This window comes from Canis lupus, chromosome 36, assembly GCF_003254725.2.
Source record: "Canis lupus dingo isolate Sandy chromosome 36, ASM325472v2, whole genome shotgun sequence".
NCBI lineage: Eukaryota > Metazoa > Chordata > Mammalia > Carnivora > Canidae > Canis > Canis lupus.
The window spans coordinates 18,791,459-18,818,257 of NC_064278.1; the positions used below are offsets into that span (position 1 = coordinate 18,791,459).

The window sequence follows — 26,799 nt, forward strand, 5'->3', positions numbered from 1 at the left end:
GAACTCATAAACTCTCACAGGGCACCTGATGCATCTGGCTCCCACCTCTTTTGACAGCTGATGAAAGCAGATACAGTCCACTATTGTAAAAGCCTAGTTGCTTCTGTTGAAAAGGACCATGTTTTCATAGAACAATATTTTCACACCTCCCAAGGAGATGAAGACCTTAACTATCACACCTTGCAACCCAGAGATTTTGTCTATCGGAAAAGACACCTCCAGAAGGTGTTTTCACACTCATTTGAAAGGCCCCTCTAGGTACTGTGAGCCAACCCTTATGCCACCAAACCTCCGGGAATAGACTCGTAGATTCACATGTCACATCCAAAGAAGACACCAAACCCTGACTGGACCTAAACACCTATTGGTGGCCTGAAAATAAAGATTTTGGGACATGGGAGCAGGTGACATCTAACAGAGACAGCTTCCCCAAGATGGCTGGACCAGGCCTATATATCCTTTTCTCATTGTTACTCCTTATTCTGTTTTCTTCCTTTCCTTCTTGGACAGATAATCCTCTTATCCACATTTTCCAATCTATTACAGATGGAGGAAACCCCTCTGATTGTTGTCACCAGACACCTTGATCTGTCCAGGACAACAGTGACCCCTTTGCCTATCCTGTAAGTAATTTCGCTGGAATCCCAAATGCTACTGCATGCCCAAAGTGTTCCTCAGGTCCCTTTCATAAGGCGGGAATACTATAACCACACACCCTTGTTCATTGCCTCAATTTAACCCAACCTTTGGTTGGAGAAATAAGCTCTCTTAAATGTACTCATATATAAAAGACGCTGTGGACAGCCAGTGTACGTTAGACCATTTGAAAGCTGGCTGCCATATCCACATGTTTAGGAAGACTTCCCATAAGTGATAACAGCTGAATGATGCTAACGCCTCCCCACACTGACAAGTGAGTCCATAAATGTTCATACTTATGAGGGAGCCCTATGTGCAGCTCTTGGGCGCTCTTCTCTACATGGAGGCTTTGGTAATGGCCTCTAGCTTGGGCAGCTCACTGTCCCGACAGCTGGAGGATGTCGTACTCACCGCTCTATTTTCTCCTCATAACAAAACAGCTTACCAACGGTCCACCTCACTAAACCTTCATGGCTGCATTAAATGAGAACCTCTAATGAGGCGCATGTGACTCGGGCTTGCCTCCATAGAGAGCTTTCATCCTTCAGTGGAGTAAGTCCTAACAAACCGGGGTTAGATACCTCTCCCTAACATTAGGAGAGCTGGCTGATTCCATAGCCAAAGCGGGAGCACTCCAACAATGATCACATAACTCACCGGCTAAAGTACTTCTGGATAATCCCATAGCCCTCGATTACCTACTAGCTGAGCAAGGAGGCATCTGTGGGATAGCAAATACAGAGATAGACTCCTTTAGCGAAGTTAAAACCCAGAGGCACAGAATTAGGAAACAAGGCTACAACAAGTCTCATCTAATTCTCCATGTTCGTTTGATTGGTTCGGGCGGCTATCTTCAGGCCCAGGATCAGGGTTTCAGAACCACCATACAATTTGGAATTGTCATGTTGCCTTTAATTATGCGGTGTATCATTATTTTAAAGTTTTGTACCTGTTGCCTGTCAAAACTTTGTAGAAACGAAACCCAATAAAGTGATGCTAAGATGATCTCCAATATGTACGACCTCGACAAGATACAGACTTTTAGATTGGAAATGCCTGTGGGTTCTCCCTCTCAACCTTCCGTGTTACTCAAACGTGGCCTTAAATTTCCAACTGCTCTGTGCTTACCCTCTGGACAGGACGCCCAGTAAAGGTCCTTCCTGGTAGGGAGGGATACGGATGAGTCAACTCTTGTGATCAGTGATACTTTTAAGGAAAAATCTTGATCAGAAGGGGGGAAATGTGGAATAAGACAATGGAAACCTCATTTAAAATGAAGTCAGGAGGCGAGAAAAGGGGGCTGTCAGACCCTACTAACTTGTCCTCAATTGTAGACCCCAACAGGAAGAAGCGTACCTTACTATCCCAGCAGGAGGAACGAAGATTTTCTCTTGCTCAGCAACAGCCCCACCAATGAGAAACCACCACAATTCAGGTGAGGAGAAACTGTCACCACCTGAACTCACTTTCATCCAATGGGCTCTCATTCAAAGCAGTCCCTCCCTAACTTCCTCCTTTTTCTCTTAAAGTAACCTTCCTCTCCTTTGAGCTCTGGGTTTGCCTGTGATTTTGCCATAGCCTGGGTACCCTGAATTTCAATTCTTCCATTCCCAGGTAAACCCAATTTACTGGTAAAATAACTGCTGTTTTATTTCCAAGACCGGTAACACAAAGATGAAACTAAAACATGACAGTTGTATTTACTCACTAAAAGAAGCATTCGATAATTAAGTTTTAGGTGAAAAGGGGATGGGCTTAATAGTAATAGAGATAAGAGATATTCTTGACATTTTCAGGAATAGCCTTCCAGATTATAAACACATACACATACCCCTAGCCCTCTCTCTTTATGTATAGACACACACATTTGTCTGAACAATAAATATTAACAGAAGGAAATTTATCTCTCTATATAACTCACCAGTGTTTTAAAAAGAGAAGGCTCTTAAATTCCTACTGAGTTCTTACAACTGTATTACAAAATTAAAAATTTATTAAAAATTTATTTTTTAAATAAATAAAGTTATTGCAGAAGCATTCACTATAAAGGCAATGAATCCACTCCAAGTTACGCCGTAAAAATATAATTTGGCAAACTCAAATTGCTCCTAAAATCCTGAATTTTAAAAAGCCCATAGTTTGGGGATCATAATTCTTATGGATTCTCTTCTTTAGAGACTCCTGTACGATGCAAACTTAGTTGGATGTGTTTAAGATCAGAAAACCATTAGAACTAATTAAGATGAAGTTGGCTTTGTTCTTCAACTTCCTGTAAAAATGCTCAACAGGAAAATTGATGCTCACAGCAAACCACAGCCATCCTGTTTCTTCAGTACAATCTTTTCGCAGCTGCACTTGCCTGTAGTTTCTATTTTATGATATAAGTCACAGTGCAACAGCTCTGTGCCCCGCCCCTGCCCCCACCACCCCGGCCTGTCATTTGGCCACTTCAGAAACTTTTAATATCTTTGCATGAAGTTTGCTTCTATTATTTTTACTCTTCCCCTCCTCAGACCGAGGCTCAGAGGGCTGCAAGCAATGAGGCAATCAGCTCTGAGGAAAAACAAAAGACTGCTCACCCCAAGAGGAAGCAAAAGGTAGAGAAAAGAAACAAGCTCTCCTTTGTACGCAAAGCAGCAGCCTCACCCAGCCAGTTGTCACTTATTCTCAATCCGAGCTGGAGCACACCCTTTCTGTGCATGGAACCCCTCATGTCTCAAAATGTATTTGCTCTTTTCTTGATCATCATTTAAGACAATAACTGAAGTGAATTCTGCTCGTAGGTTGTCTTCTCAACGGTAACGGTTTGTGTCTTGCTGTATTTACAGCATCCTTGGCTATTTCAGAAATACTTCTTTTAGAGTTCTTTGAGATAAACAGTTGGTTAAATTGGGGGGGGGCAGGAAATGCATTTTTTAGAGAAGACATTTTGAAACATCCACAATGTCATTGCGATTAGTAGCACACAAATACACAATTTTACTGTAACTGTTGGGAAAATCAAGGTTGTGAAGTAAAATGATTTTTTGAAATCCGCTGCCATAACATGTTCAATTTAAAAGTTAATGCAGGGCAGCCCCGGGTGGCTCAGTGGTTTGGCGCCATCTTCGGCCCAGGGCGTGATCCTGGGAACCCGGGATCGAGTCCCACATCGGGCTCCCTGCATGGAGCCTGCTTCTCCCTCTGCCTGTGTCTCTGCCTCTCTCTATCTCTGTGTCTCTCATGAATAAATAAATAAAATCTTTAAAAATAAAAAATAAATAAAAGTTAATGCAAATTTATAGGGGTGCCTGGGTGACTCGGTTGAGTGACGCTTGATTTTTGGCTTAGGCCCTGATCTCAAGATCGTGAGATCCTGAGATTGTGAGATAGAGCCCAGATTTGGGCTCTGCGGGCATCGGGGGTGGGGGGTGGGGGAGTGTCTGCTGGAGATTCCCTCCCTCTCCTTGTGCTCTTCCCCACTCATGAGCGCACTCTCCCTCTCTCGCTAAAATGAATAAACAAAATCTTAAAAAAAAGTTAAAGCAAATTTATACACATCCAAATCCTTTTAAAAGTGAGAAAAATGAAGGTAAGTTGAATGCCACACCTACCTGTCATTGCTTAGCTGTGGCAAAAGGAAAGCAACCCATTTCTCCCTTATCCACAGGACTAAAAAGTATGGCATTTCCTCCCACTATTTCTCATCTCTTCTAAGTATTCTCTTGAAGGGGATCAACTCTTAAAGCTAGAGCTTTCCTAAATCCTCAGCACCACATTTCATTTTACCAGAGGATTAAGATCTACCCCTGTGCCCTCACTCCCAGCATACATGTCAGTATACTCAGTATACTTTATTCATTTTATCATTGAAAGTATAATCTTGTAATGATAAGCAAAAGTGTCACCCAATCTATTTCTGAAAAGGCCAAAAGACTTAGGAAGGAAAATGTCCTCCTCAAGGTAATTTGGTTTAAAGATACGTACTTAATGGTGCTGTGACATTTTAAAAAAAGCATTTGTAATTCCAGGATCTTAGGACTGAAAAAGGACATCTAGTTGCCTCTACACTGAATTTATGAAAGAAGCTCTTGAAATGATAGAAGACTTCTTTATAGTTGTTAAGTGGCCTTGGGCAAATTACATAGCCTAAATCCAGTTCCCACAATAAAATGAGGATATCGGTGCCTAGTCAATAGGGTTATTCAAGAGTTAAATGAGGCAAATGATTAAAAAGTATTAGGCATTTTTAAAAAATTAAATAAGTAAAAAGTAAAGAGCCTAACATGTAGCAAGTCCTCAATAAATGTTATTGTCTTTCCCCTCTATTTAATCAAGAGAAAGAAACCATAAGTTGATTTAAACCTTGGCCCACGTGCACACACCCATGCAAACCTCCGTATTACAAATGAATGATGGATGAAGAGAGATGTGTATAAAGTGCATTTTAAATTTCTTAGGAAAAGCATATTAAGACATTCCTTATTCTAGTGTTTTTTTCAGTTTTAATTTTCAGGAGAGAGGGTTGCAAAATACAGACAGAAGTATTTATGATATTTGAAGGGAAATGCTCTTATCAACAAGACATAAATGTACGGCAACTTGGATAAACAAAAGTGAGTCCAACCTTAAAGCAGAAATATTCCACAATTTAAGCAGCCACGTTCATGAAACGTGAATCAAACTTCAAAAGGGCATACAACTTAGGAGGTCCAGAAATTAGGGAGCTCACTTCCTCTTACATTTTAGCATGGGTGGGGCAACTTCTAGCCCATGGGCCAGATCTAGAATCTAATTTCATCAATGAACAGGGTGAAATTGCTGCTGGACCCCAAAGAGTCATTTTTATCACGGGGAGTTCTCTGAATATTGCAGTTTATCCAGCATCTGTTTAATCCTTGAAGGTGTAAATATTAGAGTAATCAAGAGCTGTGAACAATTAACTCGTGTCTGAACTTTTCAAAGGACAGCGAAAACCTGACTGTGATTCTAGATGAATTATTTAAACTTCTTTAGACCATAAAGGTTAAGAGTTTTGGCTAGGTGAAGTTACAGTTCAAAAGCAACACAACTTTATGAAGTTAATGGGTAATACTTAAGAGCCACAACGCCACTGACGAGGAAGGACACGGCTTCCACACGGACTGACCTCCCGCCTTTCCCAGCCTCTCCCCTTCCTCTCCCACTATCCTGTCTTATTCCTTCTCTTGCCTTTTCACTCATCTGTCTTCCTCTCTACCACACTGTTCTACTTTTCTTAATCAGAATCTTCCTGAAGTCTTTTCTCCACTTCTACCACTTCTCCATTTTCTACTGTATGCACCACTTATACCACTGAATTATTTAAAAGAACTTGTACTCATTGGCTAAAGTTGTATGTGCCCTCTTAATATTTTAGAGCTGTATTTTACATTTCTCCATGGGGGAAAAAGGAATAGGTCAAGTCACTTCTTCACATGTGCTCCAGAGTCAAAAAGAAAAAAAATTTTTGACACGAAAACTTTCTGTAATCCTAATCCATAGGTCTCTGGGGACACTGCTTGAAAATTTTACATTATAATATTTTATGACAAAATGTTAACCCCATCAACTGTAAAGTTATAATGAATGCTACAGGATTTGATTAGCAGTAGGAGCTATGCATGGCATTGTTAGCAAGTTGAACAGAAAGATCTTCTTCCTAAAATATTCTGCATAGAAATGGTTTAATTTGGGATCTGAACTTAAGTGACATATCTGTAGCAAGAGAATGACAAGAGCTTAGTTCCCTGGCACTTTCCTTTGAAGTTGCCAATGACTCCTTTTACTTTAAAACTACTTACTACCGCTCACCAAAGCGGCAGTTCAAAAGCAGTGTGTGGACAATTGTACCACACACTGGAAGGTTACACTTGCAGATATAAACCCCCATTTTATCCTATTTTTAAAAACTTTTTAAAAAAGATTTTATTTATTCATGAGAGAGACAGAGAGAGGCAGAAGCACAGGCAGAGGGAGAAGCAGGCTCCACACAGGGAGCCCGACGTGGGACTTGATCCCGGGTCTCCAGGATCACGCCCTGAGCCAAAGGCAGATGCTCAACCGCTGAGCCACCCAGGGATCCCTAAACCCTCATTTTAAATGGGGGGGGGGGGGGGAGAAAAGAAATTCCTGTGGATACAAACTTGTCCAGTGGTTAGGAAAAATTCTACTGAAAATCTGGCTTACTTTTTGGCACAAAACCCAAGTTATGAATTGCCCACAGTCACCACACTGTTGAAACTAGCATTCTCTACAACAGGAACAGATTACATGGTCTTCTACCAAAAAATCAAACCATCTCAACAAAGTATGGCCATTAAAAGCCATTTAGCTCTTCCCTCTGGCTGATAAAGGAAATACATTTAGCTCGAACGTAATTTTTCTTACCGTTAAAGGATACCGTAGGAAGGCATGATCGGGGACACAGGTAGACAGACAAGCAAGATGTGAGCCCAGAGAGAAAACCGTCCCTTAAAAAGGCATCATCTTCCAACCCAAGTGAGGGGTCTTTTTTGGACAGCCATTTTGGACAAGCTCTGGCCTCTCGTTAAATGTGACATACTGAGTCAGAGGCAGACGTCTTTCTGTGGTTATTCGCTTCCTGTCTGATTAATTTGTTGTTTGTTCCTTCCTCCTTTGCTGCAGTAAAAAGAAACTAGATTGGCTTTACTTAAGAAGCCAGCAAGGAAAAAAAAAAAAAAGAGCCTAAATTTAAAAAATTAAATGTTTCTCTTTTCCGCAAGGTGTAACCTATACTTCCGGCACAGTGACAAGAGGAGACCAGGATGGCCATCCAGTTGGCAGGTCAACGTTATTCTAGATACCTGCACACAAATAATTGTTCAGAGAGCCTGAGATTCCTTCAGGAAAATGCCACTTGAAAGTATCACTCTCAATATTGACTATACCATTCAGTGTTAAGGAAAAGAGTCGCCCAAGCACTAGAAGCTCTCAGCTACACCAATAATTAGGGTAGTGATTCTTCCTCATGCACAGAGCATTCAAGTGTGTGGAGAGAAAGTCGCAGATGCAGGTGAAGAGAGCGGGTCAGGTGTATGAAGGCAAATGAGGTTTGAAATGTGGTTTGGGTGCCCAAGTCAGGAATAATGCACAGCTCACATCGTATGAAGATCCAGAGCTTTCTGTGCCACGATGTTTTGTTTCTGCCCTCCACACTTAACAAGATAACGACTCTCCCAGAAGATGCTTGACACAAGCACAGAAATAATGAGCGCCGGAGGAGGAAAGGCAGATTTCTCATTATTAAAGAACTCTAATAAATGGGTAGGCGATGGACTACATGCAGAAAACCTTGAGTTACATACAGATATCCTGAAAATGCTCATAATTTTTCTCTTGAGCCATCTGAAAGGTTCAGACTTACCATCTGCAACACATAGCGTGTAACTGAGAGGAAAAACTTCGAGAACAAAAATGTATCATCGGAAGAATGAAAAACGAAGGCACATTTCGGAAACTACCTCATTGTAATATTAGAAACTTTGGGTCCTGATTCTGCTGGGTTCAGAAGGAAAAGCACGAGAAGCCCACCAGTTGCCTACTATTCCCAACCCTGTAAAATGACAGGACTGGGGAGACCGGTGGTTCTCAATTCCAGAGGCGGCTGGAAATGCGTGGACTCATTTGTGGTTTGGGGTAGGGAGCGGTGTGCTGGGATGGGGGGTGCTGCAGGGTCCAGGAGTGAAGCCAGGAACGTGGAATTTCCTATGATGTGTTGGATAGTCTCACCCAAAATACCGACAGCACGCCGACTGAGGGAGAGTTAAGGTCTAAGGCTCATTCAGGCTCTAAATTCTTTGAGATATGAATCAAGCTGCACGAGTAGAGTTTTATGATGCAGGGCCTTGGCAAAATTCCTGGATGCAGAGCACCGAGGGATTAGGAATGGAGAGTCCTCCACTTTGCTTGGAGCCATGTGACGTGCAGGTGTGGGGCACGAGACAGAAGCGGAGGCCTGCTGTTAGCATCTCCTTCCCCCTCCACTAGCCTCGGGAAAATAGAAAACCTGGTCAACTACCAAGTGAATGCCCGAGTGAGCCTTTGGGGAAGTCTAACTACAGTCAGGTCTAAAAAGGGAACATGGGCAATATGATGATTTCTCTAAGTATTTTCTGAGTTATTTTGAAGGTCTCTGAGTACGGCTGCAAACACACGCACGCACACAAATACACCCTCACCGTACAGTACGCGTGCAGTACCCGTCCATTCCCAACCATCAGGAGGAGAATTGCTTAAAAGGCTGTAGCCCCCAAGACATACAAGGGGGTCGTTTGTCCAGAGTTTGGGTCTATTTTCACCTTTATTGAAGACATATAAATACAGCCGACTTTGGACACATATATGAGGTGTCTACTCGCCACCACTGGACGTAAATCAGATAATGTTCCTCCCCTGCTTAAAATCCCCAGTGGTGGGATGCCTGGGTGGCTTAGCAGTTTAGCGCCTGCCTTCAGCCCAGGGCCTGGTCCTGGAGACCCAGGATCGAGTCCCGCATCGGGCTCCCTGCATGGAGCCTGCTTCTCCCTCGGCCTGGGTCTCTGCCTCTCTCTCTCTCTCTGTGTCTCTCATGAATAAGTAAGTAAAATATTAAAAAAAAATCCCCAGTGGTTTCTCATTCCACTTAAAAGGTCCAAACTGTGCCAGGAGCCCACAAGAACCCACAACATCTGGCTCCGCCCTAGCCCTCTGACCTCATCTCAAGTAACACCCCCTTCTTGGTAATTTACCTTCCAACCCTTTCTGTTCCTTAAATGCATCCAGCCCATTTGCATCTCGGGGCCTTACACTTGTAAGCCCTCCCACACGACACTCATCTGGTTCCTTCTCATTCTTCACTTGTCAGCAAAAAGGCCCCTCCTTATGCCCCATCTCTGTGCCTGTTCTCTTTTATGCACAGCACATGTCACCACTCGACATCCTTTTCATCTACTGAACTGTTTGTGTACTTGTGCGTCCCCACTGGAATTCAAGCTCTGTGAGGATGGGGACCTTCTTTTCCGCTGTCGTTTCAGCATTGAGAACAGCCTGTGACACTCGGTAGGTGCTCAATAAATACGCTGAGTGGAAAAGAAAATCAGTATCTCCTAAAAACTCTTCCATAATATAATATTCCTTTAAAAGCTTAAGATTGTTTCCTCTTGGGGTGCTTGGGTGGCTCGGTTAGGCTTCCGACTCCTGGTTCAGCTCAGGTTGTGATCTGAGCGTCACGAGATGGAGTCCTGTGTTGTGTTTAGTCAAGAGTCTGCTTGAGATTCTCTCTCTTTCCCCTTCAGCCCCTCCCTCTGCTTGTGGGCACACGGTCTCTCTCTCTCTCTCAAAATAAATAAATAAAAACTTAAAAAAAAAGATTGTTTCCTCTCAAATAGTGAATAAGGAATGCGAAGGTTAGACTTGAACCCTCTTCTCGGGAAAGTTTAAGTTGAAGGGAACTTTTCCAGAGGAAGGATGGCACAGATCAGCAGGCAAGCCCATTAGCCCCCAGTGGGGCTTGGCAGACCAATCTGAGCTTACTGGGAGAGTAACACAGTGATTAATAAGCTCCTGGACCAATCAGGTAGAGAATCCTCCGTATTCATGTACATAAATACCAAACCTAGAGCATGTTGGTATAAAACAGCAGCACAGTTCTCACCAGTCTGGGAAAAGTGGTAAAGGATCACAGCCTACGACCCTCCTGTGGTGACCCCGACTCAACATAGATGGAATCAGGGCAACAGCAACACGTGTAAAACATGAGATTTGTTTGCTTAGGATTCTGGTTTTCCAGGTTGTGTTTCCATGACTACCTGCCCCGGTTGTAGACAGATGTTTTAGAATACAGTTTCCTCAATTCTAACACACCTTCAATAGCAAAATGCCCTCCTTTGCAGCTTTTTTAGGGGGGAAGAGAAATACATGCATTTATGGTACAAGGAAATCTACTTTCAAAGCGTTAAATGTGGGGATTATGTAATTTAAAAGAACGGAAACAAAGTAATTTCCCTCTTCCCCACCAAATAATCAGTACAGTTACACAGAGGTTCGGTCACTTAAAAATAATCTCAGAAAGGGGTGCCTGGGTGGCTCAGTCAGTTGGGCGGCTGACTCCTGATTTCAGCTCAGGTCATGAACTCGGGTTGTGGAATCAAGCCCCAGGTCGGGCTCTGCACTTAGTGGGGTGTCTGCGGGAGGTTCTCTCTCCCTCTCCCTTGCGCTCTTTCTCTCTCTCTCTCTCTCACACACACAATTAGTAACCTCGGCAATACACAGAAATTGAAAACAATGTGTACTATGCAATGCCCTGTTCGTATAAACCGGTATCATCCTATTTGGGGAAATATCGGCAATATCTGTTTGTTTTGGCAGCTCAGTATGAGTTCATCCTACTTACGATGACGTCCTTCAGTTTCTGTTTGCAGCCCCATCTCTCCCTCACGCTCAGACCTGTGGGTCCAGAGCCTTGTGTTCCCACTGCAGACACAGGAAGAGCATGTGATTCAGGGCTGGCTAATCAGAGTCTTGCATTCATTTGGCCCCACAGACTTTTTGAGTGACAGCCTGTGAACTCATTAGAGCCAGGGAAACTTGCAGCCTGAGACAAGGATATTTCCGCCAGATGGGCTGGCATGGGACCTCTGAGGATAAGGGGCTGAAATGCCCGCACTCATCCTCTGACCCCATGGGGTCTGAAACTGAAATCAACAAAGTGGGGAGTCAAAGGTGGAGAAAAACCAGTGACCAACCTTGTTGGCTGAATCCATCTGTACCTGAGGTCGGCTCTATCTCTGGACTTCTAATTTCCATTAAGAAACAAATTCTCCACGTTGTGTGAGCTGGTATAGTCAGGTTTTCTATCACTGGCAATGCAAACACTCTTGGGACACAGAAATCTGTCCTAGAAGTGAGTGCTGAATGTGCCTAACCCTAAAATGTCCAAGTGACTGATTTAAGGTCAAGTGAAGGCTAGTGCAGGATAGGAAACTAGAGCCCTTGTTATGTGATGACAACACTGCTGCTTCTGCTGCCACCTACTGAATCCTTGCCCTAATAAATCCATGGTCCTACAGATGATGGTGCACCATCATTTTTTTTTTTTTAAGATTTTATGTATTTATTCATGAGAGAGAGAGAGGGAGAGGGGCAGAGACACAGGCAGAGGGAGAAGCAGGCTCCATGAAGGGGATGTGGGACTCGATCCTGGGACTCCAGGATCACGCCCTGGGCCAAAGGTAGGCACTAAACTGCTGAGCCACCCGGGGATCCCCCCCCCCTTTTTAAAGTTTTTATTTATTTATTCATGAGAGACCCAGAGAGAGAGAGAGAGAGAGAGGAAGAGACACAGGCAGAGGGAGAAGCAGGCTCCCTGCAGGGAGCCCGATGGATGGTGCACCATCATTAAAGGATCTGGAGCAAGCATTTAGAATGTTGGCATGGGTTGGCTAGTTCTTGAGGCCTTCAGTAAGAACTACAGAGAAGAGATAATTTGGGCTGAAACTGACTGGAAGCACAGAGAGAGAGAGGGAGAGAGAGAGAGAGAGAGAGAGAGAATACAACTATTAGAGGGCTTTTTTTGCCTGTGATCTGCAACCAAGATGGCTGAGAGCCAAATAACCTGGAACCTTGTGGTTTGGAAAAGTCAAAATTTCTATGCTATGCATAGAAAACATTAGATAAAGTAAGGTCAAGGGTAAGAACCACATCAGGAAATACATTTGGAACACAGGAGAAGCCTGATACCCCATCGTCCCTCCACAGACTTGTTCAGTGGGTTATAAAACAAACTAGAGACTGGTGACCGATGTCTCATCCTCTCCTTCTCCAAATGGGAGTCCAGTCACAAAATTCCTCTTTTGTTCTCCCTCTACCATTGTAGGCTGGGTGTCAAACTATATTGGAGCCATACATGCAGGTCTATGGCTTCTACTAGGTGCATTATAAAGAGTTTAAAAAGTCAAATTATAGCATTATGTTTTATTTAACACACTGCATGAAAAATTTCATCACAACATGTCCTCACAATAAAAGGGTATTAATTCGGCACTTTGCATCCTTTCCTTCACACTGGAGCCTTCAGAGGTAAGTATGTATTTTACTACTGGCAACATTTCAAGTGCTTAAGAGTCACTACCAAACCGGACAACACAACTCTAGATGGTGTGGCCTGGTGGGAAGGAGCCCCACCTTACTACTCATCCTCTTCTCTGGCGGGATGCACAGATGATGCTTGAAGTCTCTGGGCTGCCCAGAGGCACCTGTGTCATAGCTTCAGGGCTAAGGAGTTTGTCCTGCTTGGAGCCATCTCTCTCTGTGTCCCTCTTTTTTAAAAATTTTATTTATTTATTCATGAGAGACACACAGAGAGAGGCAGAGACATAGAGGGAGAAGTGGGCTCCCTGAGGGGAGCCCGATGTGGGACTCGTTCCCAGGACCCCTGGACCACACCCTGAGCTGAAGGCAGATGCTCAACCACTGAGCCACCCAGGTGTCCCTTGGAGCCATGTCTTAAAACAGGGCATTCACTGGCTAGGGCATTCCCTGGCTAGGTATTTCTGGGTTTGTGGCCAGTAGAACTAAAGACCCAAACTGGCTTCTCCTTCCAGAGTCTTCATGCTGACAATCTGCGCACAGGACTTGAGTCGAAGCCAAGATAAACTGAATGTAATACCTGCAAACCGGGGGCTCGGAAGAGAGTCACAGACTCAGAAGCCTCACTGGCTTGCCAAATGTTCACCTAGTAAAATCTCAAGTCCTCGCAGTAACTAGCAAAGCCCACCGGGTCTGACCCTCTCCCACTCATCTACTCGCGGCCTCGCTTCTCCTCACCCCTCGCCCATCCCTTGGTTCTAGAGTGTTCGTGATGAGAGTTTTCCCCTGGTTTCGTGGCTTGCTCCCCTCACTCGTTCACATTCCGGGCTGTCTGTGCAGGGTCTGCTCTTCCCACGACAGAAGGAGCCCCACGAGGGCAGAGAGTGTTGCTCAGTGTTGTCCTCCAGCTGCTGTAGGTCAGTATGACATGTCACCGGGGCTTGAGAAACAGCTATAAATGGATTTTAAAAGCTTCTAACCCCAAGTCTAGTTTCATCCTTCATTTAACCTGAGGTTGGGATTAGGTTGCCACACACTAGGCTTTGCGGGGGGGGTGAGAGGGGTGAGGGTGCCAGGGTGGAGGAGGTATGTGCTGGATTTGTTCCTCCAAAAGGGGCAGGGGAGGCTCTTGCTCCTCCTGACAGTTGTGGACACAGGACAGCCATTTAGAACAACAGGAGGACGTGCCCACACATGTAACGACTCTTTGTCAGGCAGGGTTATTTGCCAGTGTCGAGGATATGTCAGGGCCTCTTAAGTTGGGAAATGAGCAGGTGATTCGCTTGGAAAGAGAAAAGGAGACTCGCATCCAGAGTGGGAAGAAAGAGACCCCAGGACTACCCAGAAAGAACAGTCCAGAACAGGTTCGTAGGTTCATATTCAACCAACCTGTATTTTATCCCCGGGGACCAGCTGTCCAGTGCACGGGGTTCTGAGCACACAATGGAGAGCCCTGTGTCACTACACAGTTTGACAGTTGTATACTCACCAAACAACAAACGACAACAAATGCTGAAGTTGGAACATCACTCACTATGTCCTCAGTGCGGACCAATGCTGTTTATGTGTGGAAAGACCTTTCATGTTTCCTTTGAAAGCAGGGTCCAGTCTTAGGTAATTTAATTCAAATGCAAAAATTTCCCAGTTGGTCACCAACATCCAACGCAAGTTGCCCCCAGGGGAAAACCCGTATGAAATACAGAGAGAAGTTTCTTTCAACTCAAGGGGAAAACTGGTGGAAAGCCCCATTTTCACATCCTGCGATGTATCCACTTGTGCACACACATAGGGAGTCACTCCTGGCATAGGGATAGCCGTGTGTTCCTTTAGGTTGCAAATCATTAGGTAAAAGCCCAGGACGGGGCCTTTATAATTATTTCTGGGGTGGGGACAATAGCCATATTGTTCCTTATCCAGACTTCTCTATATGTTACTTGATAGTCTCTCGCTGGAGAATAGAAGCCATGGGGATATGAGAATCCTTCCATGGGGTTTTCAGGAGACAAGAGCCTATACAGCACTGTACCTGTGGGCCTGACGTCACCTACCTGAACACTGCAGGAAGGGCTCAGTGACTCAAGACTTCCCCTGGGACCCTTGACTGTACAGAAGCCAGGCCTGGCTGGTGCAGCTTCTACCTGGAAGAGAGGGGCCCAACCACTCTGCATGTAGACAGGAAATGGGGCATTTGTGGGGGCCCTCCTAGGATTCAGACCCGGGGACCAGAGATGCTAGACATCTATAGTGTACCAGACTGTCCCACTCAGTAAAGAACTGTCCCACATGATTTTCAAAGGTCCTATTAGAGACTGACACAGGAAAAAAACTATTGATGGTTATATGATCAATCCCAGTCCTTGGCTCCATTTTAAATATAAAGTCAAAGTAATTATTGCACTGTTGTACGAGCTCCTGAATTTTCCAGTAATGCAACTGTCACATAAATGAAATATTGTTTTGCTCGGATTTTTCCTAACAGTTTTTCACCCCTTCTGGAAGATCATGTGCCCAAAGGCATTGCCACTCCAGGTATGTATTTCCCTCTTAACCAAGTTGGTGTGAACCTGCACCTGCCCATTCACCATGGTTATACGTGGAGATGCAAATACTCAGCCAATTGCTTCATTGTTTGCTAATGAGCTGTACTGATCACTTACAAATTGAAGTTATTGTATAATAAATTATGTTCCTTTTATTTCTTTCTCTTTTTGGGGGGGAGGTGCAGAGGGCAGAGGAGAAAGAGAGAATCTTAAGCAGGCTCCATGCTTAGCTCGATCCCACAACCCTGAGACCAGGACCTGAGCCCAAATCAAGAGTCAGATGCTTAACCAACAGAACCACCCAGGTGCCCTATTTCTTTTTTTAAATTATAGATAAAGATTATATAGACGTGGGGGGAAATTATGTGTAGTCATTATTTCATTGACGGAGTTTTGTTGAAGTTTGTGAAGTGGGCACCAGAAAATAGTATGAAAAGTGGGAGCAGGTCAGACCAGGCTGAGAGCCATTGCTTCTGTGCTTGCAGTCAGGATGCAGTTTAATGGTTCTGCTCCTCTAGCCCAGGAAGGGGAGGAGGGGGCCCTAGGGACCACAGCTGCTCACCTACAATCCTGGGAGGGGATTTTGTACTTCCTTTCCAAACAGGTCACAGATTCGTGGTGCTTCTTTCTCTTGCTTCTTAGCAGACCCTGCTTCTCTCTCTCAGTGGTGTGGTGGAAACAGAATTTATTCTACTTTAATGACCCCAGATTCCCAGGGGATTCTGTTACTCCAAGAACTTTCTGCCTCTCATTGGCTTGCTCTGGATTCTCCAACTGCCTGGGAAAACAGACTGTTGGAAAAACACTTTCAGATTGTCCCTGATGGGATAGCTACCCTACTAGGACACAGGAAAGACAACAGAAAGTGATTCCTACTGGACCAAGCGCATGTACATAGTTCTCTCAACTCCGAATATGGGCGCAGGGCCAATAGGATCCAAGGAAAGGGCATGATCAGAAGGGGTGTGTGTGTGTGTGTGTGTCTTTGGTTTTTGGTTTTGTTCTGTTGGCTCACTGCTGACTAAATGACTCCTTCCCCTGCTTCATGGAAACTGCTTAATTCAGCCTTGGACCATTTTATTCTGCTTCGGAACCAATCTGACAGTATGATGAGTTAGTGGCTTATGTAAAAAGCAACTCCATGGCTACATTTAAATATTGACAAGGGAGGATGGGGTAACCGGGTGACAGGCAATGAGGAGGGCACTTGATGGGAAAGCACTGGGTGTTATGCTATATGTTGGCAAACTGAATTTAAGTTTTTTTTAAAAGTAAAAAAATTAAATAAAAATTTTAAAAATGATAGAAAAAATATTGACTAGTACACCCGAAACTAATACAATATTGCACATCGATTATTCTTCAATAATAAAATTAAATAAATAAATATTTAGTTTGGCAATACCAAGCCAAAAGATTTGAGGTATAAGAACCATATGTGGTTTATGTTTTAGGGAATACCCTCAGGAAGATATACGGACAGAGTTTAAAAAAACAACAACAATTCAATAGCCTCTTCCTGCCACACCCTGACCACCATTAAAAAAAAAAAAAAAAAAAAAAAAAACTAAAGAAAACAGAGCCCAGACATGTTAGTCTTGGCTTTCAGGAGGCAGTTGTGTCCTGGACAAGGCAAATAAGTAGCTGTCTGGGGACTGTGGCTAAGGTCAAGAATAGGCTAGGCTGTTGGCATAACGTCCACTTCGGCCAACAGCCCCTGCCACGCTGAGCACGGCCCCTCTCCATCTCCAGGGCTACTTCTTCCAGATTAGCTTCTCCAACTTGATCCTCTGCCATCACCGCCTTTTCTACCCTTGACCTGGCCCCACTCAACCTCTCGGCCAATCTGCTCCAGCCAAAAAGAAAAACACAAAACAGTGAATTGCTTTCTAGAAATAAAAACATTTTCTATGATCTTTTTACCTGCTTACCCGACCTGTGTGTCTCTGACCACATGGCTAACCAGTGAGCAGGACCACTGCTAGGGCTCCTACGCCTAGGATGGCACATGATGATCTATCCATCATCCATCATGTGCCAAGTACTGCTGGGGGGACATGACAGCGATCAAACAGATGAAAGTGTCCACCCTTGTGGAGTTTACTTCATATCTGAGTTGATGATACGATGAAAGGAAAATGAAAAAAAAAAAAAAAGAAAAAAAAAAGAAAGGAAAATGAATTTATCCTCTGTATTGTGCAGTGCAGGTGTTCATTTCGGCCCAGTTCATCTTATACAAAGTAGCCTCACAAAAGATCACTACTGAAGAAAGGCTAACTCAGGCCAACTCTAATGTAAATGCACAGCACTCCAAAGTCCTTGGGGAGGGGGGTAGGCATTTCGATTTGAGAATCATTTCCATACACACATACTTGAGGGCCTGCTGCCAGGCCAGCCCACAAAAGTCTATTTAATTCATTATGTGACTAAACTGATTCTTCAGTTCCAAGTCTTCAAAGGAAAGGACACAGAGGTGGTGGGGTAGGGAAGGGGGGGGGCGAGGGGCTCATTACTCTGGTGTGCCCCCGGCTCGGCCTCTACCCGCTTCCCCTAGGCTGCCCTGCAATTTCCCTTGACCCCACTCAGGACCCTGAGTGGCTCCTATCCCAAGGTCATAATTCTCTTCCCCAGGATAAGATGATCTCACCAACACAGAAGGAGGAAATCAGGTTGTTTTGAAAGAAAGAGTAGCTATTAATTCAAATGATGTTGAATTGGTGGACTTTGTATTGAGATAAAAGAATACATTTGGCTGAAGGGAGACACTGTAGCAGGGTCCCACTGTCTGGGCATAACTTCCTTAAGTCTCTCCTACCTTTCATAGTTTCCTTCTTTCACTTCAATATCTTTTTCTTTAGTATTTTCTTCAAACATGGAAATGTTCAGAAAATACAAATTACTTATTTATTTTTAAAATATTTTATTTATTTATTCATGAGAGACACAGAGAGAGAGAGGTAGAGACATATGCAGAGGGAAAAGCAGATGCCCCACAGGGAGCCCAATGTAGGACTTGATCCCCAGACCGGGGGATCACGCCCTGAGCTGAAGGCAGATGCTCAATGGCTGAGTCACCCAGGCGTCCCCAAAAATGGAAATAATTTTTAAAATGACCCATTAGTACTCAGAGAAAACCAGTTAACATTTTGGAATTTCCTTCCAGTCTTTTCTTCCTCTCTGTGTATTTATCAAATATGACATCATATACATGTAGTTTTATATCCTTTTTTCACATTTCCTCATATTATTAAATATTCTCCTAACGCAATTTTATTATTTTTTATTTTTTAAAGATATTATTTATTTATTCATGAGAGACACAGAGAGAGGCAGAGACACAGGCAGAGGGAGAAGCAGGCTCCCTGCAGGAAGCCTGATGTGGGACTTAATCCCAGGATCCCGGGATCACGCCCTGAGCCAAAGGCAGATGCTCAACCACTGAGCCACTCAGGTGCCCCTCCTAATGCAATTTTAATCACTGAATATTTCATTTTATGTGCAGTCTATTACCTAGGTAACTATTTTTCATTGTTTAACATTTAAACTGCATCCAATTTCATTATTATAAATCCTACCATGTTAATAGCTTTGCATCCAAATATCTGTGGTCATTTCAGATTATTTCCTCAGGACCCATGTTTTAGAGTACAGTTGCTAGAAAGGAAGATATGACATTTTTTCTTCTAACAATCTTGATACATATTGTTAAACTATCTCCTCAAAGTGGTAGCATTTCTTTTCCCATTAGTACCTACTTCATTTCTTTCCAACATGTGCTATTATTATTACTTCTCAAAATCTTTGCCAATTTGATAGATGAAAATTGTATGTATGGACAGTTTTGATTTTCATTGCCTTTATTATTAGTGAGGTTGGCAGTATTTCATATGTCTATTGTTTTCTCCATTATTAGTATACTTTTCTCCATCGACTATTATTTGGATTTTTTAAATCATAAGGCATTAGTCTTTTCCTTATTTCTTCCACTTCTGAAGATTCTAAAGATTACTCCAGTCTCCAAGACTTTTCATAGACAAAACAAAAAGTTCTAATCATTAGGGGGCTAGGTGGATAAGCAGTGATTATTTCTGTGTGTTGATAAAGCAAATTTCATAAATCAAGAACGGCCTCTGTTCCCAATAGATAGATGCTTACAAAAGAATTCTCTGAGAAGGCAACAGTGGCCAATTTTGTGTGGCCTGTGAGAATTTTCACCATTTCAAGAAATGTCTCCATCCCATATCAGAAGGAGGGGGCAGGACATCTGGGCACATCTTTCTACAGTTCTCTCCCTGCCTCAAAGGAAGAAGTAGGAATGTCCTGATTGTTATTACACACGTGCATGCATGAATACCCCTAAAGTCTGAGTACCGAGAATAATCATCATGACCCTGAGTCACTTCATTCCATCTTTCACAAGACTAAAGTTCCCAGGAACTGAGGAGTAATGTAGGCTGACCCAATGAGTCTCCAAGCTTCCTTTATCTTCGCTGTCTTCACTGGCCATTAAGCAAATTTTTTGGATAAAGTAAAATCTAATTTAGAATTTTTTTTAATGATTAAAATCTTGGTGATAAAAATCAGCTTTGTGCATAGGTCATTCAGAGGAACTACTGTTCTCTACTTGATGATTCACCTGAGGACCTGGGCTGGCATGACCTCCCCTGGCCTCCTTTCCACTGGGTCTTCCCAAGTCAAAGGCTCTCCTTCACTTCCTACAGTTCTCTCTGCTGGACTCAGAAGATGGTAAGGTGCCTGGAGCATACTAACCACTCAACCATGTCAGCTATTTTTTTAATGTAAACTTGGGTTTTTTCTTTTTTTTAAGGATTTTAAAAAATGTATTCATGAGAGAGACAGAGAGAGAGAGAGAGAGAGAGAGGAAGAGACACAGGCAGAGAGAGAAGCAGGCTCCATGCAGGGAGCTCGATGCAAGACTCGATCCCAGGACCCCGGGGTCACAACTTGAACCAAAGGCAGATGCTCAAGCACTGAGTCACCCAGGCGCCCCCCACGTCAGCTATTGTTACTATTACTAAGTAAACCAAACTTGTCCTCTGTTAGTGCTACTTGGTAAAGGAGGAAGCATAGCAGGTAAAGTGGCTCTTTTTGTTTATAGAGGGATAACTGAACACAATGTGAGAATGAAGAATTTACCCTATGTGCTAACTGAGAAAAACTAAGTACTAGCAATTTCAGAGTCTCTGTTTTATAGTATCGCACAACTAGTTTTCAAATATCTTTAGGATTATGTCAAAAAGTTGGCATTGGTCCACTCAATTTGTGCTAGTCTCATTCTCAATCATGAGTACCTCTGCATTTTTGTGCAGTTCCAATTATCACTAGATTCGATGAATATAAATTCAGAAAAAAAAAGTGCCCCAGAAACCTCCTAAAAATACAGTTTCTCCTAAAAGTTAAGGAGAAATAGGATTAGGGAATAGGGAGAAATAGATTTTATGCTCACTGCTTTGTTTTCATTCACCTGGAGAGGCTCATTGCCAGTCAACTGGCTTGTCATCCGTTCCTAGAGAAGGATGGGAAGCCACTTGTCTCAAAATCCTCCACTGCGGAGAGCAGAACTTCTCTTCAGGGCACTTAAAAGATGCCCAAAAGCCCTTTGGGGTGGTCTAACCCAACTGGGGAATGGAAGACAGAGCTTATTTTCAAGGCTGCTTTATTCTAGTGGTTAAGGAGCAAACAAAACAGTAACAGTCTGTGAATGTTTTCAGAGGTGGCACATAACGAACCAAGAGCAAACAGGCCTTGAGGGAAGATCTGATTTCTCTAAGCAAGTGAGAAAATAAAACCACGATTCCTATCATTATGCCCAAGTTCAGTCACCAGAAGATGATGGCACTCTGACGTGAAACGTAGTCGTGCCAAGAGTCAAAGTTTCAGCAAAACTGAATGCCACACAGAAAACACTGAGTACCCAACTCTTGTCGGCAGGGAATTCATGGAAAACCAGTATGAAGATGACTGATGTGAAAGTTCATTTTCCCAAATACAAAGGCTTCTGTACACAGAACTTTCTATTCATCCACGACTTATTCCTACCTCGTGCAAAATGCTCTGGGGAGGCACATTTCTATTATTCACTAGTGGTGTCTACTGAATTCTCTTCAACCTCTGATTACAACAATATGGTTTTCTTCTTTTGCTTTCTCCCCCCTCATATCTTAGAAAATATAAATGAGAGTCTCTTAAAAATGCTGAGAGATACAAAAAAGATGAAGTATCTCAAAATCTTTATAGACATAAGCATCATATAAAAGTTTAAGCAATAGAGAACAAGAGCAACACATGTGTTACTCTAGATTCATTAAATATTACTATCTGTGATGGGACGCCTGGGTGGCCGAGCAGATGAGCGTCTGCCTTTGGCTCAGGGCTTGATCCCGGAGTCCTGGGATCGAGTCTCACATCAGGCTCCTCAAGGGAGCCTGCTTCTCCCTCTTCTGGGTCTCTGCCTCTCTCTGTGTCTCTCACGAATAAATAAAATCTTATAAATAATAAAAAAAATATTACTATCTGTGATATGGGTAGCATCAGTTTTTAAAATGCAGCTTTTAAGGGGCACCTGGTTGGCTCAGTCAGTGGAACATGTGATCCTTGATCTCAGGGTTGTGGGTTCAAGCCCCCCACTGGGTGCAGAGATTATGTAAAAATAAAATCTTGAAATCAAAAATTAAAATGCAGCTTTTTAAAAAGTTTTAAATTATAATATGACTGTATTCTAAAATGCTCAAGATAGTGTACACTATATTCCTGAGGGAAGTAAGTGGTACTCATTACTGCGCTGCTAGAATTTGGACTCTTACAGAAACAAAGTCCACGAAAAAAAAAAAGGGAGGCACCTGGCTGGCTCAGTTGGTTAAGCATCTGACTCTTGATTTTGGCTCAGGTCATGATCTCATGGATGGTGAGATGCACCCTGTGGGGCTCTGCACTCAGCGAGGAACCTGCTTGAGGCTTCTCTCTCACTCTACCCTTCCCCCCAAGTCCCTCCTCCATGCTCATGTGCTCTCTCTCTCAAATAAATAAGTAAATCTTAAAAAAAAAAAAAAAAAAGTCCATGAAAGACTAAGTCAACTCAGTGGTTATTTTCCTTAAGTGTAACTCCTCCTCCCATCCGACCCCAAAAGCAAGTATACTTTTAAAAATGCAAAATCAGGGACACCTGGGTGGCTCAGCGGTTGAGTGTCTGCCTTCAGCCCAGGGCATGATCCCAGGGTCCTGGGATCGAGTCCCAGGCTGGGCTCCCTGCATGGAACCTGCTTCTCCCTCTGCCTGTGTCTCTGCCTCTCTCTGTATCTCTCATGAATAAATAAATAAATAAAATCTTTACAAAACTAACCAAATAAAGTTTAAAAATATATATAAAAAACAGAATTTAATGAAAGTCAAATCGGTTTTTTAATGCATAAGTCTGGGAGTATAAAGAACACCATAAACTTGGTAAGATTATTAATAAGGTGATATATTTGAATTCCCTAGTTTCATTTTCCTTAACATAAATATAATAGTACTTAAAGGTTTAGGATTTACTTTTGAGATAATATAAGATATTACTATCTTCATGACAGAAGAAATTCATGACTTTTTTAGAAAAGGGGATAATATTTATAAAACATGTTAGTGAAAGCACTGTATATATTTGTGTATCAACATTCAAAGGTCATTCATTAAAAAAAATTTTAAAGTCTAGTAAAAAGAAAGTTGAGCATGGCTTTGCATTTTCCAAAATTTGTCAGGACCAGAGAATCTGGAAGTATCAAAGATTAAGTAGAAATCCATATTCAAAAGAGTTCCATGGAATTCTCAGGAAGAGAGCAGGCAAAGGGTCATCTGAGGACATTACTTTAGTCTAAACTTTGAGAATCATTCAAATGGGGGAGCCAATGGCTGATGTTAACAGAGCACAGTTTTCTACTAGTAAGCTCAGATGCCAGCCCACCCTCTCGGCCAAATTTCAGCAGATCAGAAGTCGTTTCATGAAGTCATGCGCAAACATGAAATACACTAGTAAAGGTTTGCTGCCATCCCCTCAGTCATTGCTTTGCTTGCGTGGGCTCGTGGCCAGCAGGAATATCTTCCTCTGCAAAACTATTTCAAATAATGACTTGGAGGAAGTGGTGTGCTGATACCATGAAAAAAAAATCCCTCAAACACAAAGATAGTTCAAAAAGCATCTGTATATGGCTCAGAGGAAACAAACAGCTCAGCTAATTTCAACTCAAAATAAACCCAAGAGATCAGTTTACCTTGGCCATAGCCACACATGCATGCCGGAAAACTGAAGGTTGGTGATTATCTAGTGATTTTGTGTGGTGCCAAAGGAGATGAAAGCGCAGGGTTATCCATCCTGGAGTCAGGATGGAATTACAGAAGATAACCCACCCCAGCATGCTTCAGACACAGAATGACATGTATATAAAAGGACTTCACACTGTTCTCTCCATGCAACATCCCTGGACCTCGGCTGACATGGCAAGCCTGATGTCCCTTCCTGAAGCCACTGGCAGATCGGAAGCTAATCCTGAGCCTCTGGGAGAGCCATGGTCTCTCCCTCACTGAAGTCTTCCCATGGCTCCTCTCTCCACAATGGTGTCTATACAGAGCTAAGAGAGGAGAAGGACATCTAAATCATTTGTCTCCTACATTAATTTTGGGCTGAAATTCATCTACAATCCCTAAAATGACCAATATTGAATTTGCAACTTTGGGGCATTTAAAAATATTCTTCAAATTAAGTGGGCACATCATCAACAAAGATCACACTATATTTGGTTTTGAAAACCATTTGGAGTTTTCTGTAAAAGCAGCTACTTTTCTAAGAAGATAGGTGATAACTGCTACCAAAATCTTAAAAGGATCCTTATTTTATTTTCAAAAAACTTTAGCTGAGAAGATCACTAGATGCGTCAGCAGAAGTCTTAAATTGTTTTTTCAGCCCTATTTTGTATTGCTATTTGGAAGTCTTTATTACTAATTGGATTGGAAGCCCCAAAAGCCCTTTGGTTCATTTGGGGGAAATCCACCTCACAGCAGGACACCTATTTATTTCATTTTATTTCCATTTTTGTGAGGGGCAAGACAGGAAAGAGTGATGATCTTTAACATCAGAAGTGTGTGTTGTTGACCTTCAACTGGGTAGTGAGATTTTTAGTTCAAAACATTCAGTACCCAGATCACATGTGGTGAGAATTAAAATATTTTAAATGGTGCTTTTCCTTCTTCAAGTGTTGGCTCTTATATTCAAGCTGGGCACAGGAAGCAGAGATTTTGTCTCAGCTCAGTAGCCGACTCACAAGGGCAGCTCCAAGCTCTGCTGTTTTTGTGGTGGGGCACCAGTTAGCAATCCTCTGCAGCTCATAAAACCCAACATAACCTTTTGGGCTGCTCTGGAAAAAACACATTGGGTAATAAGGGATAGAATGCTTTCTGTTCAATGTTTCCAGTGTTATTTTCTGGCCCAAAGAAATACTAAATCATAGGCATCTGGAAACGAGAGATGACCCAGTAAGAACAATGCTCTTACGTAGTCTATGAGCACTGACTCCCCTAAGGGTTCATCTACCTGTTTCCTGCTGTGTGCTTCACGCAGAGCTATATAGGCATTGGAGCAAATGGCCATTTCTACCAGGCTTGGCTCAACTCAAGTGCTAGGGTGGTCTTGAAGTGAAAGTAAAAGTGCCTAGAATGATCCTTAGTACACAGTAATGGCACAATAAACATCAGCTGCTATTACTGCTGCAGGAAGTGACATAGCATTGTCCTGATCACCGTGAGGACACGACAGGTGTGAAGAGATGCAGATCCATGGCAGTGACCGAAGTATGAGTGAAAGAAGTATGGTCTAGGAGGACTGCACCATGTGACAGTAATGTCCCCACTCTGAGCTCTCCCAAAGGGATCATTCAGTGATAGAAAATAATTAGAAGGCCCATTGGCGTTTCTGTGTGTAGTTTAGACACCATCCTAGGTCTGCTGGTCCATGCCATGGAAAGGATCGAATAAGATACCACGAAGTAGGCAAGTGCAACATGAGGTGTTGAGGGGGTGGAAAGGCCGTGGCCTAGAAAGGCACTGGTTCCATCTGTTTTTCACAGTTCCTAGTCACATGGTGTCCGTTGTGGTTCTGAACGGTAATGAACAGGCCTTAGAAAATGAATCCGCATGCCAGGTGGAAAATACTGAAAGTCATCTTGTCGCTCCAAAAGCGTTACATTGCTTTTGTGTTTTGCTTTTTTTACCCTTTCTTTATTCTCTGAGTTCCCTTGGAAGAATAATTTAAAATTCCACGATCACAGAGCTTCCTTTGTGCCTACCTTCCCCTTCCGAGATCAGCTGCCTCCGAACCAGCCACCCCAGCCAAGGCCGACTGGACAAGGGCAGGCCCCGGCCCCAGAGAGGCCAGTTCCTCCTGCTGGAGAGCAGCACTCCGTGACCTGGCCACGCACACAAAGCTCTGCTCGGACAAGGCCGTCAGGTTCCTCCTTGTCTCGGAACTGGGAATGGCGGGGACAGGCAGGCTGTCGGTCACACCAGGGCAATGAGAGGACACAGGCACAGCTGAGCCAGTGAAGCGGTGGACCTACGAGGGGAGCTGATCCATCTCTTGGGACTGAGGGAGGGCACATCGTGGCTTCCTAGGTACCTAAACTACCCCATATAATTCTGTAATTCTAACAGTGGCAATACGAACAGTAACAAGAAGAGCCAACATTTATTGTGCCCTTGCTATGTGCTAAGGATCATTTTAGGTACCTTTGCAAGTATTAATTCATTCAATTTTCACAATAACTCCATTAGGTAGATGATGATGATGATGATGGCACTGGAGCACAGAGAAGTTAACTAACTTGACCAAGGCTACACAGCTCGTAAGTGGCAGAGACACATTCAGAACTAAAATGGCTTGGCTCCAGAGCCCATGCTTCTACGCAGTGTGTGCCTCTCTGTGGGGGCAGTCCTGGGTTTCCTGTCCTTATAATAAAAACCCCCTATTAGGGTGGCCTGAAGGGGTTCTATTTCTCGCTCCCCTACTGTCTCACAAACATTTTTCTTGGCTCTGCTCATTATGAATCATAATCACTTAAGTATATATTTATTAATTCAAGAACTATTTAATGCTTACTGTGTGCCAGGAACTACTATGAGCTTTGGAAGCTAAAGAAGAATCAGCCTTGTTCTAGCTCTCAGGAACCTTCTACTTTGTAGAGAAAGACTGGGTCTGTACATACCACCCTATCAGAAGGTGCTACCAGTAGTTATACTGGCAGGTCATACCACGACCTTACACATAATATATTATTATATACCATCTTTGTGCACACTGTGTTCTATTTTTGCATAATAAGATACTGATTGTATTTGAAGCTCATCATTTAAAAAAATGCCTTAAGAGCACATTTTAAAAATCACCAAAACAATGACAGATGTGGTAAAGATGGCTTCTTCGAAGGGCTTCCTTCCCAGGACTCCTCATCAGAGTTGCTAAGGGGACGTCAGCAAGTCATGCTCACACTGG

The 26,799-nt window shown here is 43.1% G+C and overlaps 1 protein-coding gene and 1 long non-coding RNA gene across 14 annotated transcripts in view; one reads left to right on the forward strand and one right to left on the reverse strand.

Moving 5' to 3' along the window:
* LOC125754440 (uncharacterized) overlaps positions 1-10,695 on the forward strand; it is a 61,342-nt gene extending 50,647 nt beyond the window's left edge. For 7 of the 10 annotated variants that reach the window (XR_007408667.1, XR_007408670.1, XR_007408673.1 and 4 more), the window contains 4 exons: positions 547-623; positions 1,080-1,191; positions 1,974-2,074; positions 3,153-4,052. This is a non-coding gene — a long non-coding RNA (uncharacterized LOC125754440). Of the gene's footprint in view, positions 1-546; positions 624-1,079; positions 1,192-1,973; positions 2,075-3,152; positions 4,053-7,382 lie in introns of those variants that run through there. The other 3 variants (XR_007408669.1, XR_007408675.1, XR_007408672.1) reach the window with 2 other exon arrangements.
* Positions 1-26,799, reverse strand: part of WIPF1 (WAS/WASL interacting protein family member 1) — a 122,329-nt gene that overhangs the window by 37,080 nt on the left and 58,450 nt on the right. The window contains exon 2 of one of the 4 annotated variants that reach the window (XM_025460237.3): positions 14,772-14,861. The exons of 2 other annotated variants lie outside the window; for them this stretch is intronic. The gene's annotated coding sequence lies outside the window, so the exon portion shown is untranslated. Of the gene's footprint in view, positions 1-7,026; positions 7,335-14,771; positions 14,862-26,799 lie in introns of those variants that run through there. One more of the 4 variants, XM_025460236.3, reaches the window with a different exon arrangement.